Source organism: Macrotis lagotis, chromosome 1, assembly GCF_037893015.1.
Source record: "Macrotis lagotis isolate mMagLag1 chromosome 1, bilby.v1.9.chrom.fasta, whole genome shotgun sequence".
Classification (NCBI taxonomy): domain Eukaryota; kingdom Metazoa; phylum Chordata; class Mammalia; order Peramelemorphia; family Peramelidae; genus Macrotis; species Macrotis lagotis.
Window position 1 is genome coordinate 43,513,085 of NC_133658.1, and position 17,728 is coordinate 43,530,812.

At 41.1% G+C, this 17,728-nt stretch overlaps 2 pseudogenes; both read left to right on the plus strand.

The window, feature by feature from the left end:
• The first annotated feature begins 10,360 nt into the window (after positions 1 to 10,360).
• Positions 10,361 to 11,668, plus strand: LOC141505774 (WW domain-binding protein 11 pseudogene; annotated as a pseudogene).
• Positions 11,669 to 11,710: 42 nt separating this feature from the next.
• On the plus strand, positions 11,711 to 12,227 carry LOC141505830 (WW domain-binding protein 11-like; annotated as a pseudogene).
• The last annotated feature ends 5,501 nt before the right edge of the window (positions 12,228 to 17,728 follow it).

Consider the following 17,728-nt stretch of genomic DNA (forward strand, 5'->3'; position numbering starts at 1 on the left):
AAATATAAACTTCTGGTCCATTTCTTCTCTCTTCTGGATACATCTGATATCTTTTGTATCCCAAGGAGCCTGTGAATGACCAGGCTTTTCCCAAGTACATTCAAATTACTTGTATGCAACTTCCTTTCTGATAAAAGAAATAATCTCAATACAAATTTCAGGTCAAAGCTTATGATTTTAGAACATCTTTGATTTCCAGTTTTACAGAAGGACCTTAGTTTACAGACAGAAATTTTTATAAAACAAATCTTATGCAATCTGGTTGTTCCACTAACAAAAACAACTTCCATAAGAATAATCATTTTTGGAACTGTGTTTATCTAGTAGGTGGTTTATGAATCAGTTTTAACCTTTTGCCCATGAATCAGAAATAATCAGGAAAAAGAAAAACAATTAAAAAAACCAAATGTTTTAAAATAGACCACATCATCCTTCTTTGTATTCATTTTAGTTGACTTGCTAAAATATCGCCTTAGTATTTTGAAAAGCTAAAGTATACTAATTGTCACAGGAGAATGAAGCTGATAACTTTTTCCAAGTTTAGCCTATCTATTAGAATAAGATATTAGTAAGCATGATGCTGCTGAGATATTGTGAGGAATATGAGGGTATTTGGGTTCCACAAGAATGTGAAGGGAGATTGTTTATACTACAAAGACTGGGGTCTGCCTGTATAGGTGCCTATGAGCAGGTATGGGAGGGTAAGACAAAAGACTTAGCCTCAACCTGATCAAAACCTGCGATTAAATCAGGTCTACCCCTGAGTTAAGCTAGTTCTGAGTTAACCTAGGGTCTGCCTGCTTCTCCTTTGTGCATGGTCAAGGGGATTACTGCATTTCCAGGCCTAGCATTTCCAGGCCTAGCATTTCCAGAATTCAACATTCTTCTTTCCTTTAGAGACATATGGTCCTTTTATTAATAAGTCTTAATAAAAGACCATTTTAATCACTCTAGAATAAGTATTCATGAGCCATTTATAACAATATAGGGGTTAAGAGGGCAGCTAGGTGGCATAGTGGATAAAGCACTGGCCCTGGAGTCAGGAGTACCTGGGTTCAAATCCAGTCTCAGACACTTAATAGTTACTTAGCTGTGTGGCCTTGGGCAAGCCACTTAACCCCATTTGCCTTGCAAAAACCTAAAAAATAAAAAATAAAGCAATATAGGGGTTCGTCCGTCATATAATGTAAATCCTTTCAATATTTTCCTGGAAGAACATAAGAAAATACGTGCACTTGATTTCAAGAAAACTTTCTTGGTGTTCTCCGGGACAGGGGGAGGAGGGAAGTATCTGGGAAGACTGGACCTGGTTTGGAATCAAGTGATTAAAACGTCTTGGAGTAAAACTGTGTAAAGGACTTAAGGTAGTAACAGGGGTTTCTAGAACTACCTTAACCTAGCTAAGAAGTTCTTGTACTGAGCTAAGACCCAAATAGGAAAAATAGGCGGGGGGATGATTTGTATGTGTGTGTGTGTGTGTGTGTGTGTGTGTGTGTGTGTTCCTGCAGGTGTCTTTGAATCTATGTTCTGGGTTAGTTATTTCTGGATCTGGAGATCCGGTCTAAGTTTTAACCTGTGGGGGAAGCTGGGAGTTGAGGCAAGGAATTTCAGTAGGGGGGGAGAAGGAAGCTCTGCAGCATCTAGGTGTCCCTTGTGGAGCTCAGCCCCTTCCCTCTGAGCAGTGAGGAGGGAGGCCATTAAAGAAAGAAGCTGTGATAGAGGGAAAGTTTAGAAGAGAACAATGATTAAGATTGAGAAGTTTTAGGACAGAAGATTTCTTATGAACATCTGGGGAGAAAGCTTCTAAGAAGAGACATTCAAATGATTTTCTTTCTGGTCACTTTGACAGAGACATATAGTTGGAATCCTAATGGAACTTCCATTGCCCAAGTGGAAAATAGAGACAGCTGAGAACTGCTCTCCAGGAACCACCACAGACTATCCCATGGACCCCTAGCATTTTTATCTACATCCTAATCCAAATGACCAATAGGAACACACTCAAGCTACACAACAGAACATTTCATAGATCCCAAGGCCTCTCATCTCTATTTCTGATACCTTTACCCAGGAGCATCCATCCCAACAGCCAATACAGATCATCTCATTTCCTATATTCAGTATCAAGACGGAGAATAACCCCCCACTATGAACCCCAGGACATCCCTTCAGCTATTGATGATTTTTGGTATCATGAATGAGAAAGAAACAAGTTAGTCTAATTTCCCAAAATAGAATCCAGAACATCTATTCCACTGATACCCCTTTGATAACATAAACTATGAAGAACCAGTTGGAAACAGTTCCCAAGACTCAACTTTCCATCTCACAGACTGTGCCAACTCTAGATTCAATCTAGAATGAGAGATAGCTGACACCACCACCCAAGATCATACCCCACAACAGAATTACTACATCCCAACATTCTGTACCCAGAATCAAGGGACCTATGAATGTCATCCCCTAAAGTCAAGCTTAATATGTCCATCACCACTGCCCAACTGTTTGATTAATGAGTTTGATTTTGATTCACTCCTACAAAATGGCACATTTACACCAACAAATGTAAAAAGTATATTTAATAAAGTGATTATACAACAGGTAGAAATAAATCATTTTTTTGTAGCAAAAGTAACTTATAAGTCCTAATGTAATAAAAAGAAGAGCAAAACCTACATAAACATAAATATTATGAGAAAACATCACCAATTCAGAAGAGCTTCAACATCTGAATCAACAGTGGCTAGGGGGTCCCAGGGTACAGCCTCCAGAGTCCCAATCAGGAAGGTCCAAGGCAGAGAATCCTCTCCATGTGCGAGACTCCAATTAGGCTAAGGTATATAAATCATATAGCTTGAGAACAAAGAAGGTTTCTTGCCAATTTTTGTGGAATAAAACCAAATTTTCCAGGTTTTCTAAGGAGGGAGCCACCCCTCCCTGAACTCCAAGAATTATTGTGTTTACATTCAGGAATGGCTAGTTCCTGAGGAGATAGGCAACGTTAATCAAATACAGCCTTGAGAGTCTGGCCAGAGCTAGTCAAGGAATTCATTGGTTCTTTTAAATACTCAAGCTGTTTTAAATATATGCATAAGAGCAATCCTGTTCATCTCCCCTCCCAATACATCAGGGGTGAATTGGGGGTCAGCGATTCTCTATACACCAGAGGTAAATTGAGGGTCAGTAATTCTCTAGAGCTAAACTATAAGGCCTTACCATGGAAAATCTTATATCTTATGTATTAACCCTAGACCAATCCCTATGGACCATCACAATTTTCCACCCACTTCTGTATTTCTTACCCAACATCTCTGTCAAAACATGATAGGAACTCCAAAATAAAGACACCAATTTTCTCAAAAATAGAAGATCATTACATTATTTATTTTGGATAAAACTTGGTGGTTAGAGACCTTGGTTGGGTCCCTAGACTTCTCCTTTCATGTCCTCATGTTCCTTCTCTTCTTCTTGACTGAATCTGCCCAAACTAACCAAGATTTTCTACAAATTTTGAGATGTCATCAATCTGGATTTCAGAGGAAAATAGTGGTGGCATCTCACATGTAAGGGAATAGACCAAGATTGAGTAGGGGATCCATCCTCTGGAAATTGAGAGGGGTACTCAGCTAGGGAGTCTCTCTTCCTGGAGACTGGGCCAAGATCTCTGGCCAATGGAACACATAAGAACTAAACAATGCCCCTTCCAATCCAAAGTCCTTCATAGTATGTTTGCTCTGTTTAGTGTCTATGACTTCTTAGGAAACCATGTCTAGCTTTGTGTCCAAAGAAGGTACCACTAAACTAAGAAATAAAATTGTCAGATCCTATCACTATTTCTTTTTTTATTTTTTCTTTATTTAATATTTATTTATTCTCATTTTGTATAATTAATGTTTTTATACATTAATAAAATATTCTTGTTTAAGAGTAAATAAAATACCCCCTCCCCCAAAAAATATAGACTCGCTTGAGCAAAGTAAAGGGGAGAGAAAAAAAATTTAAAAAATTAAAAACATAATAGTAATAATTGTAGGTATGGCCAAGTGGCGCAGTAGACTGAGCACCAGCCCTGGAGCCAGGAGGACCTGAGCCCACATCCGGCCCCGTACTCCCAACAATCACCCAGCTGTGTGCCATGCAAGCCACCCCAACCCCACTGCCCTGCAAAAAAACAAAAACAGAAAAAAAATACCCAAAATAAAATAAAATAGTAATAATAGTAGGGGCATCTAGGTGGCAGACAGAGCACTGGCCCTTGAGTCAGGAACACCTGGGTCCAAATCCGGCCTCAGACACCCAACGATCACCCTGCTATGCAGCCCCAGGCAGGCCACCCAGCCCCATTTGCCGTGCACCCCCCCCAAAAAAAATAATAATAATAATAAATATGCTTCAGTCTGTGTTCCAACACCACCAACTCTGTTGTGGGTGGATCACATTCTTTATGATAAGTCCATCACAAAAGTTACTTCCATATTTTTCCACCATTGCCATTGCTGATCGCAGCTCCCTCCTTTCATATTTCTCCACTACCATGTACTATGCAAGAAGTAAAAAAGAAAATGTGTTATATCTGACCACTCTCCCCCCATGGTCCATCCTCTTTTACATCATTCACATCCCCACCCCTTCCCCCTGTCCCCCACCTCTCTCCTTCTTATTCCAGATGCCTATACCCCATTGAGTATATATATGCTGTTTCCTCTCCTAGCCACCTCTGATGAGAGTGAAGATTCCCTCATTCCTCCTTGCCTTCCCCCTTCCATGTCATTGCAATAGCTCATTGTAACAAAGAAAAATCTTATTATATGAAATATCTTGGCCTATTTCCCCTCGCCTTTTTCTTTCTCCCATTACATTTCCTTTTTTCTATTCACTCTATTTTTACACCATATTTTATCTTCAAATTCAGCTTTCTCCTGTGCTTCATCTATAAAGTCTCCTTCTACCAGCTCTGTTAATTGAGAAGGTTCATTTGAGTATTATCAGTGTCATTTTTCCATACAGGAATACATGCAGTTCATCATCATTAAGTCCCTCATATTTTCCCCTTCTCTTCCAATCTCTATGCTTCATCTGAGTCCTGTATTTGAAGATCAAACCTTCTGTTCAGCTCTGGCCATTCCAACAGGAACATTTGAAATTCCCCTGGTTTATTGAAAGTCCATCTTTTTCCCTGGAAGAGGACATTCAGTTTTGCTGGGTAGTTCATTCTCGATTGCATTCCAAGCTCTTTTGCCTTCTGGTATGTTATATTCCAAGCCCTATGAGCTTCCAATGTAGTTGCTGCTACGTCCTGTGTGATCCTGACTGCAGCTCCACGATATTTGAACTGTGTCCTTCTGGCTGCTTGTAATATTTTCTCTTTGACTTGGGAGTTCTGGAACTTGGCTATAATATTCCTGGAGGTTGGTTTTTTGGGATCTCTTTCTTGGGGGGGATCGGTAGATTCTCTCCATTTCTATTTTGCCCTCTGCTTCTAGGATATCAGGGCAATTTTCCTGTAGTAATTCTTTGAAAATGATGTCAAGGCTCTTTTCCTGATCATGACTTTCAGATATTCCAATAATTTTTAAATTATCTTTCCTAAATCTGTTTTCCATAGTTGTTTATTCAATGAGATGTTTCACATTTTCTTCTAATTTTTCATTCTTTTGGTTTTGAAGTATTGAGTCATGATTTCTCGTAAATTCATCAATCTCCCTGAGTTCTATTCTTTGTCTGAAGGATTTGTTTTCCTCAGAGAGCTTTCTTATCTCTTTTTCCATCTGGCCAGTTCTGCTTTTTAAAGCATTCTTCTCCTCAATAACTTTTTGAACTGTTTTATCCATTTGACCTAAGCTGGTTTTTAGCATGATATTTTCTTCAGCATTTTTTTGGATTTCCTTGACTAAGCTGCTGGCTTCATTTTCATGTTTTTCCTGCATCTTTCTCATTTCTTTTCCCAGTTTTTCTTCTAACTCCCTCATTTGATTTTCAAAGTCTTTTTTGAGCTCTGTCATAACCTGAGCCCAATTTCTGTTTTTCTTGGAGTCTTTAGATGCAGGAGCTTGTGCTTCCTCATCTTCAGACTGAGTGTTTTGATCCTTTTTGGGCTTATATGCGAAATATTTCTCAATGGTGTTCCTCTTTGTTCTCTACTTGCTCATTTTCCCAGCCTTAGCCTGTTTTGGAGGTGCTTCCTGAGCTTTTGGGACACTCCTACAAGGGTCTCAGTGTGTGAGGCTCTGTCCTCCCTCCTGGTCTGTGAATGACCATAAGCGCTCCCCTCTGCCATGGGGCTGAGGTGGTTGGGGGGGGGGGGCTGCTGTTCTATGGGGGGTTTAGACTGCGATCAGATCGTCTCTCTCTTCACTCCCCTCCCTAGATTCAATGGGCTCATACCCTGGGGGCTCCTGCTTACCGGGCTCTGCCTGCTTCTGTTTCCTGGATCTGGACTGCCTTGGCCACACTGCTCGCTGTGTGCCCTGAGGGCTGGACTTCACGTGTTTGCTCTGGCAGAGGTCCCACCCCCTCCCCCATTCCCCCAAGGTGTAGGTCAGGAAACTCCCCGGCTGCTGTGAGGAAATGAGATGTTTAAATAAGAATCTTAATGTTTAATTTATATTAACAATGTATGTTTCATTTTAAAGAAGTCAAAAATGTGGACTTCTCTCTTACTGCAGACAACTGATGGGGGCTCTGAACAAATTGCAATGGTGGGCCTTATTGTAAGATAACTTATTGATGAATAAGATGTTTTTATCAGTTATGTGATTCTTTTGTAACTGCGAGGAGATTATATTTGCAATATTTAGTTATCTATTGTGAATATGTTATTTAAGTACTGTATTGTTAAAGCCTGGGATTAATATGATTGCTTTGAAGGGCAATAAGGAAAATATGAAAAAGTATGACCCTTTCTGGGATAGCTCTGTGGGTTCATGAATAATGTAATAATGGAGGAATTGCTTTAAAAAAAAGTGTGTTACTCTGTTACTCTTATTGCTGTTCTGTTATAATGAAATTAATAATGCATGTTGGAAAGTTAAAGCTACCTAAGATGTTTTAATGGTTTTAAAGAATTCTGAAAAGTAATTTGTATGTTAGGGGGCAGCTGAGTGGTGCTGTGGTTAGAGCACTGACCCTGGAGTCAGGAGACCCCGGTTCAGGTCAGGCCTCAGATACTTAGTGATTGTCTAGCTCTGTGACCTTGGGTAAGTCACTTAACCCCAATTGCCTTGCCAAAACAAAAATAACCATTTGTATGCTGAGGATGGCTAGCAGGTAAACAAGTTTATGTATAGAAGTTTCTAACTAACTAACTAACTATATATATATATATATATATATATATATGTATATGTATATGTGTGTGTGTGTGTGTGTGAATTGGGAATATTTTAGATCTATATGTATATTCTAAAGCAGTGGTTGTTTGTTTTGAAGTAAAAGCACTATATAATATAGGAAAGATAAACACAAGATAATTTGATATTTCTCTATGCAATCTCCTGGACGAAGAAGGAATTTATTTGTTGTAAGATACAACAGACTAGAAGGAGGTTTCTCTAACCAAGGGGGCTCTGATTATACCATCTTTATATACAGTTAGAGTAGATATGATTTCAGACAAAGGGATGTCTCTAGTAAGAGGTAGGAGACAGGCCTGTAGGGCCAGTCATAGTTAGAATACCTGGTTTTAGGCAAAGACCCAGGAAGGATACTCAGGGCTTTAGGTAGGGGTTTCACTAATTGGGACTCCATTAAGATTATAATTGGAATTTAGTGAATTGTATTCACTGGAAGTTCTAACTAGGTAAAACAACTATTTTAGATCACAGGACTTTTAACTGATTGTCTCTTATGTCAGATACTAGGATGGTCAACAAAAGGAAATGCTACTAGGTAAATGTTATGTTCTTGGAGCCAAGGATACCAATGGGTCAAGGATGTCAGGTGACAGGGATGGGCAGCCGAAGGGGCCACTTCTCAGTATGGCTGAGGTTGGACCCCTTTGACTTGATTTCCCAAAAATGACATTTGGATAATATCTCACCTGGAAGAATAAATCTGGCCCAAGACATGTGATTTACCCACATGACCTACCTGGACACTGACATTCAATACTTATATCTGTAAAGGAATTTTCCTTTAATGTCCTGGACCTTTATAGTTAGTTACTAAGCAAACTAAAAAGGTTTTAGGTGAATTGGATCCAATAGCCAGAGATAGGTTAGGTGTCTGGCTCTGACACCTGCTATCAGCTACATGCTAAGGTAGGAATTAAGTTTCCTTAGTTTTTCTTTTAGAGGGGATATTTAGGTAAGGAGAAGAATGGGAAATTCTTAGGATAATTACAGTTTCAAATTCTAGTTTAAGGAAAGGAATGTGAGTTAGATAAATGCACCAGGAAAAGGAAAATATGGGAATATTTGGAAAAAAATCATTTTGGTTAAGGATGTTAGAGTCATTGTAATGGGAACAAAGGTTAAAATTGTTTTATTCTAAACCAGATGTTGGGTACTCTTAGAACAAAGATGACTGTTGAATGTATATGTTACAAGCTTGTGAGTTTGCTCATGTAGTAAAATACTAACGGAAGTTAAAAGTATTGAAAGTGAAGTATGTCTGTCAATATGGCAATAAGGCAAAATGTAAATTGTAATAACCTCCAGAATCTCATTGTTTTGTGATGTAAGACATGAGTTTTGAACTGAATTAAGATGTTAAGCAGTTTCTTTACCAGAAGACAAGTAGTCACCAGAGCTGGAGAGGACTTTTTGGAACAGATTCAGAGGATGCTGAAAGACATCGGATGCCTCCAAGGGAGAAGAGAAGAGAAGGAGAAATGAGGAGAGGAGAGACACTGAACCAGTTCCATCTCCACCATCTCTCACCTATGTGTACATTGTTTATCTGTAACTTTTCCTTGACTCTGTAAGCGTGACACCCCTACTTATGCCCTTCTCCTTATGGAAAGGAAGAGGGGGAAGCAGGGTGAAAATGTTCTCCACTGAGAGAGAAAGAGAGATTAGTAGGTGGCAGTACCCCTGGGTCTGACCTAGATTCTCAGTCCCTGATCAGAGGTGCACTGTGGCACAGGATTCTGATCCAGAGGAGAGAACCAGTGGCATATGACTGAGTCAGTTCAGGGAGACTATTGTTTATAACTGACTGGCCAGGATATTTACCTGGGGAGTAGAATATGTCTGATTATGTCCAGAAGCAGGGTGCATATATTTTGGATTGTACAATTTAGAGACAGGTGGCCTCAGGTTAATGAGGTTAATGTGAGGTTAATGATGATACCCAGATCCTTTGTAAAGATACACAAACTGGGGCATTTATTAAGGGAAACTGATTGTGAGTTAGTATGAACTTGCAAGGAAAGTGTGGAAATGGCCATTTGCAAGAAAAATAAATTAAGGAACATCACTAGATATATTAGCTATTCTTGGGGTTAATCCAATGACACAAAATCAGGGATTTAGTTTGATCAATTTTGGAGCCAGAAAGACCTTTCTAAAGATTTTGGTATAAAACTTAAAGTGGAAGGAGGTAGAGCAACCTTGGAAATGTACCTATTATCATGGTGATTATAGGGTTTATCTAAAAGGGTCCCTGGGAAGTAAGCAGGTGATCAGAGTTGTTATTTAAAATTTAGGGCCAACTCAGAAAGGTGAAGAAAACTCATCAAAATAAAAGAGGAGGGATTGAGTGGGATAAAATTCTGAGATTTCTTCAGTAAAATATAGATTGAATCTGGTTAGCTATGTGCCCCTCCTTGACAAAGCAAACTCCTGGGGTATTGAAGTCAACTGACTTCATCTTATCTGTTGATATCTGGAGAATCATTCAATTCCTGGGACTAAAGGGATAATCTGGTTTCGATTTGAATTTTATGTTCTTTTCCCTAGATTAGTTTGCTTTGTTTGAATTCTATGCCCCTTTCCCTAGGGTAGTTCTCATGTTTAGATTGTAAGACCACATTCCTCATTAACAAGGGTGGGTCAGTTGGGGGGGGGAGGAATCATGTTGGGATAAATGTGATTCTTGAAACTTTTCAGCTTTTGCCTCAATCTCTCTCATTGATTGTGGCCCGTTTCTCATTTCTCAAGAAACGAATAAAGCCTTCTCTTCATACCTTGAGAGATCTCTGAAATTTATTTAAGTGGTCTTTGTCCCACACATGTCCATGATTTAACACCCAGATTAGGTGTTGAGTAGGCTGCCAATAGGATTACTAGGATCAGGTGAGAACTCACCTTTGTAATCTATTTACAGGGTCTATGTAAACCTGAGGGAACTCAATCTGAGCCAATCCCTGTTTGAGGTTGCAATTGAAAGAAAAACACCAACCACCAATAAAGCTTTAAAGATGGGGCAAAGATCTACATCATCCACCAAAAGTGAGAAGTTCATGAACCCCAGGGATCAGGCTTGAAAAGAAGCCCCCAAGAGAGAATTAAAGAATAACAAAAAATAATGATGGTTCAAGCTGCAGTACTAAAGGTGAAAGATCCCAAACAGATTATCTGGGACATGTAGAAACTGGATGAGATGGAGTTCAATCCAGTACAGCAGCCACAGCTAAATGAAAAGGTACTAAAAGATAAGCAAAAAAAAAAAACTTCAGGAAACTTTTGAGCACATTCTCCAATTCTATAAAAAGGAAAATATAGGTAGCTACAAAAGTTAGTGGTAGAATATGAGCAGAAAAGAGCCCAACTCAGGCAATACTGTGATACTGTAAGGAATGCTCAGTATATTGAAGTAGAAAGCAATCCATTGCCAGACATTCCTTATGCTCCTTCTAACATCGTGATCCAAGACATCCCATTGCCTGGTGCTCAGTCACTCTCTATTCTCAAAAAAAAAAAAAAATCTGCCTGTAGACCTCCCACTAGGAAAAATTATATATTCCCTCTTCTTGGATATGGAGTCCCTTGTTTGCCTCCTGGTTCACCCCTGAGACCACCTCCTCCCCAAGTTCTGCCCATGAATGGCTGTAAAGTGGGCTTTGCCCTAGAACCTGCCCCTCCTCAGCAAGGGGCATATTTCATATAGTCCAGAACTTGCTCATCAAGGTCATGCTTCCAGCATGGGCAAAGATAAAGGTTATCCTGACAACATGGATCAAAGTAAGCATGATGACTACAGTGATGACAGTGAGGCTGACAGGTCAAATGCTGACAGTGAAGGAGAGGAGTTCATGCACTGTAATGATGATGGAGAGAGAGAGAGAGAGAGAGAGAGAGAGAGAGAGAGAGAGAGAGAGAGAGAGAGAGAACAAGGACTTCAAGTCAGGTCTCAATGTCAAAGTTGTTGATGCTCCTGGAAAATCATGAAAGAAAAAGAAAAACACAAAGGCATTAACACCACTTCAAGTTATGATGTTAGAATGGCAGGTCAGGAAATTCCTGAGGAGGGGCAAGAAGTGGAGGAATTTTCAGAAGAGGAGGAGGACACAACACAGCAGCAGCACAAAGAAGAATCTCTTTCTGATGGGGCATCACCATCTCCTGCTTCCCAACAACAGCAACTACTACATCTACAATCTGTCCCTCCTACTCAAAAACAGGCATCTCTCATGTCAGAACCACCACCCACTCCACCATTTCAACCACCTAGGCTACCTACTAGCCTTCCTCCTGGTCTACTTCCAGGAGCTCCTCCATTTTTTTAAATTTTATTTTTTTGAGCTCCTCCATTTTTAAGACCACCTGGAATGCTAGGGTTTCAAGGGCCTTTGCACTGGTTTTTTCCTTCTGGTCCTCCTCCACAAGGACCACCACCAAGGCTACCTCCTCCAACAACTCTAAGCACACCTCCACCTCATGTTGCTGTGATGCGTGCACCATTGTTGCCTCCATTTGGAACTGCTCCACCTGGGCTTTACCCATCAACTCTCTTGTCTAATCCAGAGATTTTAAATGCCCCACCCAATTTGATCCAGAGACCCAAAGCAAATGTTACCAGTGCAGTCACTATTGAGAAGAAAGCCACAGCCACCATCAGTGCTAAAGCACAAATCATCAATGCCAAGGCACAAATGACCACATTTCTGCACTGAGGGTTCAACAAGAAAACAAAGGAGCTGCTTCAGTTCCCCAAAGAAGTCAGAAGATTCTATTATACCTTTTGCCAAAGTGGGTCCTAAATCTGGCCCCTCTGCTCCTGTTTCAATACAAACCAAGGATAAGGTGTATGAAGCTTTCATGAAAGAGATAGAAGGGTTACTGTAACAATCTTTAATGCTGGGGAAGTTTTAATCCCACAAATTCATGTGAGAAAATCATCATAGAGGAAGGAGGCCTTAAATATTGGAATGTCAGAGTATTTCCTAACTTCAGTACAAGGATTATTTTAACATTATTTAGTCTGGATCAAATCCACTGCATTGAAGAAAAAGATGTTTCCTTCAGAGTAGACTGGTAAGCTTCTCTGGCAATATCCCTTCAAATTTCCAATATAGCCATCATAACTCACCATTTCCTTTCTTTGGAGATATGAGATAGAGAGGATTTTAGTGTCTACTTTTATTTTTGAAATCCTTTTCTAAAGAGGGTTGGGTAAGCTACTGAAGTGATATTTGTCAAAAACAATGAATTTTCTTTTGTGTTTTTACTTCTGGTTTTGTTTTTTTTATCTTGTAAATATTTTTAACATTTGTAGTAAAATGAATGGATCACAACTTCATTTTCTTCTTATATATGTGTGTTGTAATTGAGATGACTTCTCCGGGGCCCAAAAAAAAGTTTTGACTGTCTTTCATGAAAAAAAATTAAAAAAATAAATGTTCTACAAGAATAAAAAAAAAATTACAGCAGTTGTAAATGTATAATTTTAATAGTTCATTTAAAAGTTATTTTTAACTAAACATCTCCTGTGAGAAGTGATTTTTGATCTATTGTTACTATATTAACTTGTGAATGTCAAATAATCCAATCAACTGGGGCATCATTCTCTTCTGTGTGGCTGCCATGGTAATCTCTTCCCATCGAACCTTAAACCCCCACCTCACCAGCTCCTGGCCAGGGGTTCCCCCAAAGTCATGTACCAGAAATTTTATTTCTATGAGGAAAATGAGGTTGATCTGAGTGGCATCATTCACACTCCCTTATACCATGTTCCCCTTTAGATCTGCTTCAAAGCTCATTGGCTGAGTATTGAAGGGGTTCAGTCAGCTGTCCCAGAGAACCCAGCTCCCAAAAGGGAACTGCATGGGTTGATGAGAAAGGGAAAGGGAAAAAATCCATCTCTCTTACAGAATATCAAATTGAGAGTGAGGATGCCCCAGATGTCTGTGGAGCAGCAGCTCTACCACAAGGAGATCACTGAGGTTTCTTTAGGGTCCTGTGTGATCAACAGACTTGGCTCCAGATACCTTCAGAGGGCCAGGGGAGACTGAGGAAGAACTCCTAGGAAATGACCCTTTAACCATTTGTTCCTATTTCCTTTTTTTCATTTCATAGAGGCATAGAGTTGGGAACTCCTTGCCAGGGTGAACTCCGCATCTGGGCCAGGTGCTAAATCAGATAACTGCTTAGAATGTAACCTCCATTTGACATGAGCAGAACTGAGTCAGACCTAAAAGTCCCAGTAGCCACTATATGCAATCCCCTGGAACCCAAGTTCTTTTAAATGCATCTCAAAACACATGACAGATGGCAATAAGTCCCCAAAACTCACCTCAGGTCATTCCATGGTTAGCCAGTGTCTCCTCCCTAGATCCTGGATCAAGAGCCATAGAACACCTTTCAAAGTATACCTCAAAAGATCCCATGGATTCCAAGCCCATTTATCTAGATCCCAAAGCACAAGACCCAGAAGAATATCCCTCAGGTCCACCTCAAGAGATCACATGGACCTCAAATTATTTTAATGTCCCAACAACATGAAAGCATAACACACACCTTGTCTTCTATCTCAAGGTTCACCCCACATTATCCTGAACCAAAAAAGCTCAGGAGTATATCCACAAAGGTCAACACCAAGAGATCCCATATTCCCTCAAGGCCTGTCATCTCTCAAATTACTTGACCCAGAACACCTTCCAAAATGCATCACAGATCATCCCATATCAGTCAATATAGCTTCTTTAGAGCCAGGACACTGGGATCACTACTTCTGCTGTTAGAAGCTTTGATGTTTTGTCCTTCATTCTCAAAGAAAACCAAGACATCAGGGAGGTGATACCATGACAAGCACATGAATTGGACTGGAATGAGTAGGGACCCCTCCAGAACCATCTGGGTCCAGTGGGCCAGATATGAAGCAGGACCACTGGAGATGGCCCTGGATGCAAGGCATTCAGGGTTAAGTGCCATGCCCAAGGTCACACAGCTAGCAAATAAATGAGGCAGGATTTGAATTCCTGTCCTCCTGACTCCAAGGCTGGTACTCTATCCACTGTGCCACCCAGCTCTGAAGAACCAGCTGAGAAACACCCTGTTAGTGGTTTTATCCCTGTTAGTAACAGAAAATGAAGAGTTGGCTGAGTCCATGCCCCAACTTCATCCCCAAGAGATGACTTCCACTGTTTCCCTTTTTACACACTCTCCAACTTCCTCCCCAGGAGATTTCCTCCACTGTTTCCCCTTTTACTATCACAATGAGGGAACAGCTGAGAACACCCCCCACAATAAGGTGAACCCAAGAGAATTCCTTCGGAAGTTGCCCCTTTGAATATCAAACAATGAAGAAAGAGCTGCCTCTTAGTTCTGGGGAAATATCTTTGTATTTGAAGGTCAAGCACCTAAGTTCTTAATCTCTGAGGTTACTATCTATAAGTTGCAAGAAACCTTTACCTTCTCTGAGCCTCAGTTTCCTCTTTTGAAAATAAGAGTGTGGGGGAGATGACACTGGGCTCAGATGCTTCTAAGGTTCCTTCGAGCTCTTCCTGTGCTTCTTAAAGAAAAGGTACCATAACCAATCCTCAAGGGCACTGTGTGCCCTCCTTCTTCTGGACACATCTGCAGTTACATGCCCAGTGGTGACCACCATGTTTTAGCATTAAGAGTACTGAAAAGTTGGAGTGTCCAGAGGAGAGCAGCCAGCAGGGGCAGCTCTTGAAGCCCCTGTCCTGGGAGCTTAAGAAGTAGGGGCTCATCTTGAAGAAGCAAAGACATGAGGTAGACAGCGCTATCTTGATATAGCTCCACATTTGTGGCTCTGAAAAGAAATCTGATGCCTGCTTGGCCCCAAGGGCAGAACTGGTAACAACGGGTGGCAGTTACAAAGAAGCACATTAAGGTTTGTGGGCAGGAAAAAACTTCCTCTGTTGGAAAAGGGTTCAAAACAAAATGGAAGAAGGCCAGGAAGAGGTTCCCCCTCAAAGAAGGTCTACTGGCAAAGTCTGGGAGAAGACATTTTGAACCTTTTGTGTTTGGACATTCTTGTTCAGGAATAGACTGAACTGACCTCTGTGGTTCTTTCTAACTCTGGCATCCTAGGAACCTGGTTTCAGCTCCAAGGCCTCAGAACAGGACTGGAAAATACATGTTTGGGTCACTTGCTTCTCTTTATCCTTCACAGAGGGGCAGAAGGAAATGGGAAGCAGGGATTGTAGTGGAGGGGAAAACCAGAGGCTCTTCAATCAATTGGTGTCCAAGTTGTCACATTTAGTTGCTAGGTGATCAGGGGACTGTAACAAGACTGAGGTGATTTCTCACTCTTACCTCCCTCACCACAGGGTAGATGTGAATCAAGTGGTCTGTAAATGGCAAAGGCCCTTAGAAATGTCCTTATTTGTTCACACGGAGCAGCCTCAGATCAAGTTAAGGCAATGGGATAAGCAGCCAGACCATACCATCTCCTCTTCCAATAGATTCTTCCTTCCAGAGGGACATCTAGGGAATGTTCTGTGTCTGAGATTTTAAGTCTTGTCTCTTCCCTCCAGGATCACCAGAAGAACGGCAAGTGTACTTCATAAATATAAAAAGTACATAAAACATACTTCAGCTTCTGAAGATTGTGATGGTAGACTAGCATACCAGATTCTCCTGCCGAATCTTCAAGTATTTTGCCCTCCCCTTTGTACAGTCTGGGTTCAATGAATCCTAAATAGATCCTTTACACCAACCTACCCTTCCCAATGGGGCCTCCCTCCTCAGGGCAATGATGGCCAGGAAGCATAGGAGCAAATTCTGCCACTGGTGAGTTGACCCAGTCAACCCACTGGCATGAACAGAGCAAAGAAAGCAGTTGAAGGAGTCCACTTTAAAGTCCCAGCCCTAATCCTATAGAACCTTGTGATTTGAAGCCATTTTCTCAGAGCATCCTCATTCATTTATTTTTTTGCAAGTCAGTGGGGTTAAGTGACTTGCCCAAGATGACCCAGGTAGGTAATTAATGTCTAAGGGTCACATTTGAATTCAGGTCCTCCTGACTCCAGGGCCAGTGCTCTACCTACTGCACCACCTAGTTGCCCCCCCATCCTCATTCATTTATAAACTGTTGAGTGAACCTTGTTGGAGTACATCAAGTCAGCGTCACCCTTCTGCTCTCCAAGGACATGCCTGGAAGAGATTCTGTGTCATCTACAAAGGTATAATCAACCATTTGCACAAGAAAGATGTGCAGCAATGCTAAGTGCAGTGTTCAGATGGGATGTGATCTTTGGAAGACTTGTACTGGTCTATCTAGGAGGCTAAGGAGAAAAAGCAGGGGGAACCCATTCCCTGTCCATTTTACGAGGGCTTGGAAAAACTCCTACTCTGCACACAATAACTGATATAAAGATCCTGAGTCTGAAGCCCCTAATTATGATCTCACAAAGGATCTCAGGAAAGTACTGGACAAATAAATGTAACAGTCCCAGTTTACTCAGGCAAGGTCCCTCAGGAGACCCAAGGATCACTGTCCATGCTCTCCCTGGTGAGCACCAGGAGGGGATATCAGGGTGAAGTCCTTTCCCATGGTTCTCCCATTTAACTAAAAATACAGGTGACCCTGGGGTCCATCTGAAGTCCTACCTGGGAGTCAGAATGGGACCAGGGAGACAGTATGAAAGATATTCTAAGAACAGACTTTTAAGCCTTCCTACACATTTACTCCTCTTGTCCCTTTCATAAGGGTACAGTTGGAAGTACATACCAGGGTAAACTCCTTCCTGTCTGGAATAGGTGCTAAGTCAGGTAATTGCTGAAAATATAAACTCTGACATGAGCAGAACAGAAAGACAGCCCCCCAAAAGTCCCCTCAGAAGCCACCACAGGCAATCTCATGGACCCCAAGCCCTTCTATCTATGCCAAGGTGATATGATAGATGGCAACATCCCCCAAAAGTCCATCCCGGGTCATACCATGGCAGCCTCTTCCCTCTATCCTGCATCAAGAAGGCACAGAACACCTTCCAAAGTACATCCCAAGAGACTCCATGGTTTCCAAATCTGTTTTTTTTTGCAAGGCAATTGGGGTTAAGTAGCTTGCCCAAGGCCACACAGCTAGGTAATTATTAAGTGTCTGAGACTGGATTTGAACCCAAGTACTACTGACTCCAAGGCCAGTGCTTTATCCACTGCACAACCTGGCCACCCCCAAATCTGTTTTTATATCCAAAACCATGTGATCCAAAATTATATTCCTTAGGAACCACCCCAAAAGATCACATGGACCCCAAACTATTTTAATGTCCCAAACATGACAGTATAATACACCCTTACTCCCTACCTTAAAGTACACCCACCCACCATGATCTCTTGGCAGTACACCCCAAATGAAGAAACACAGAATATCCACAAAA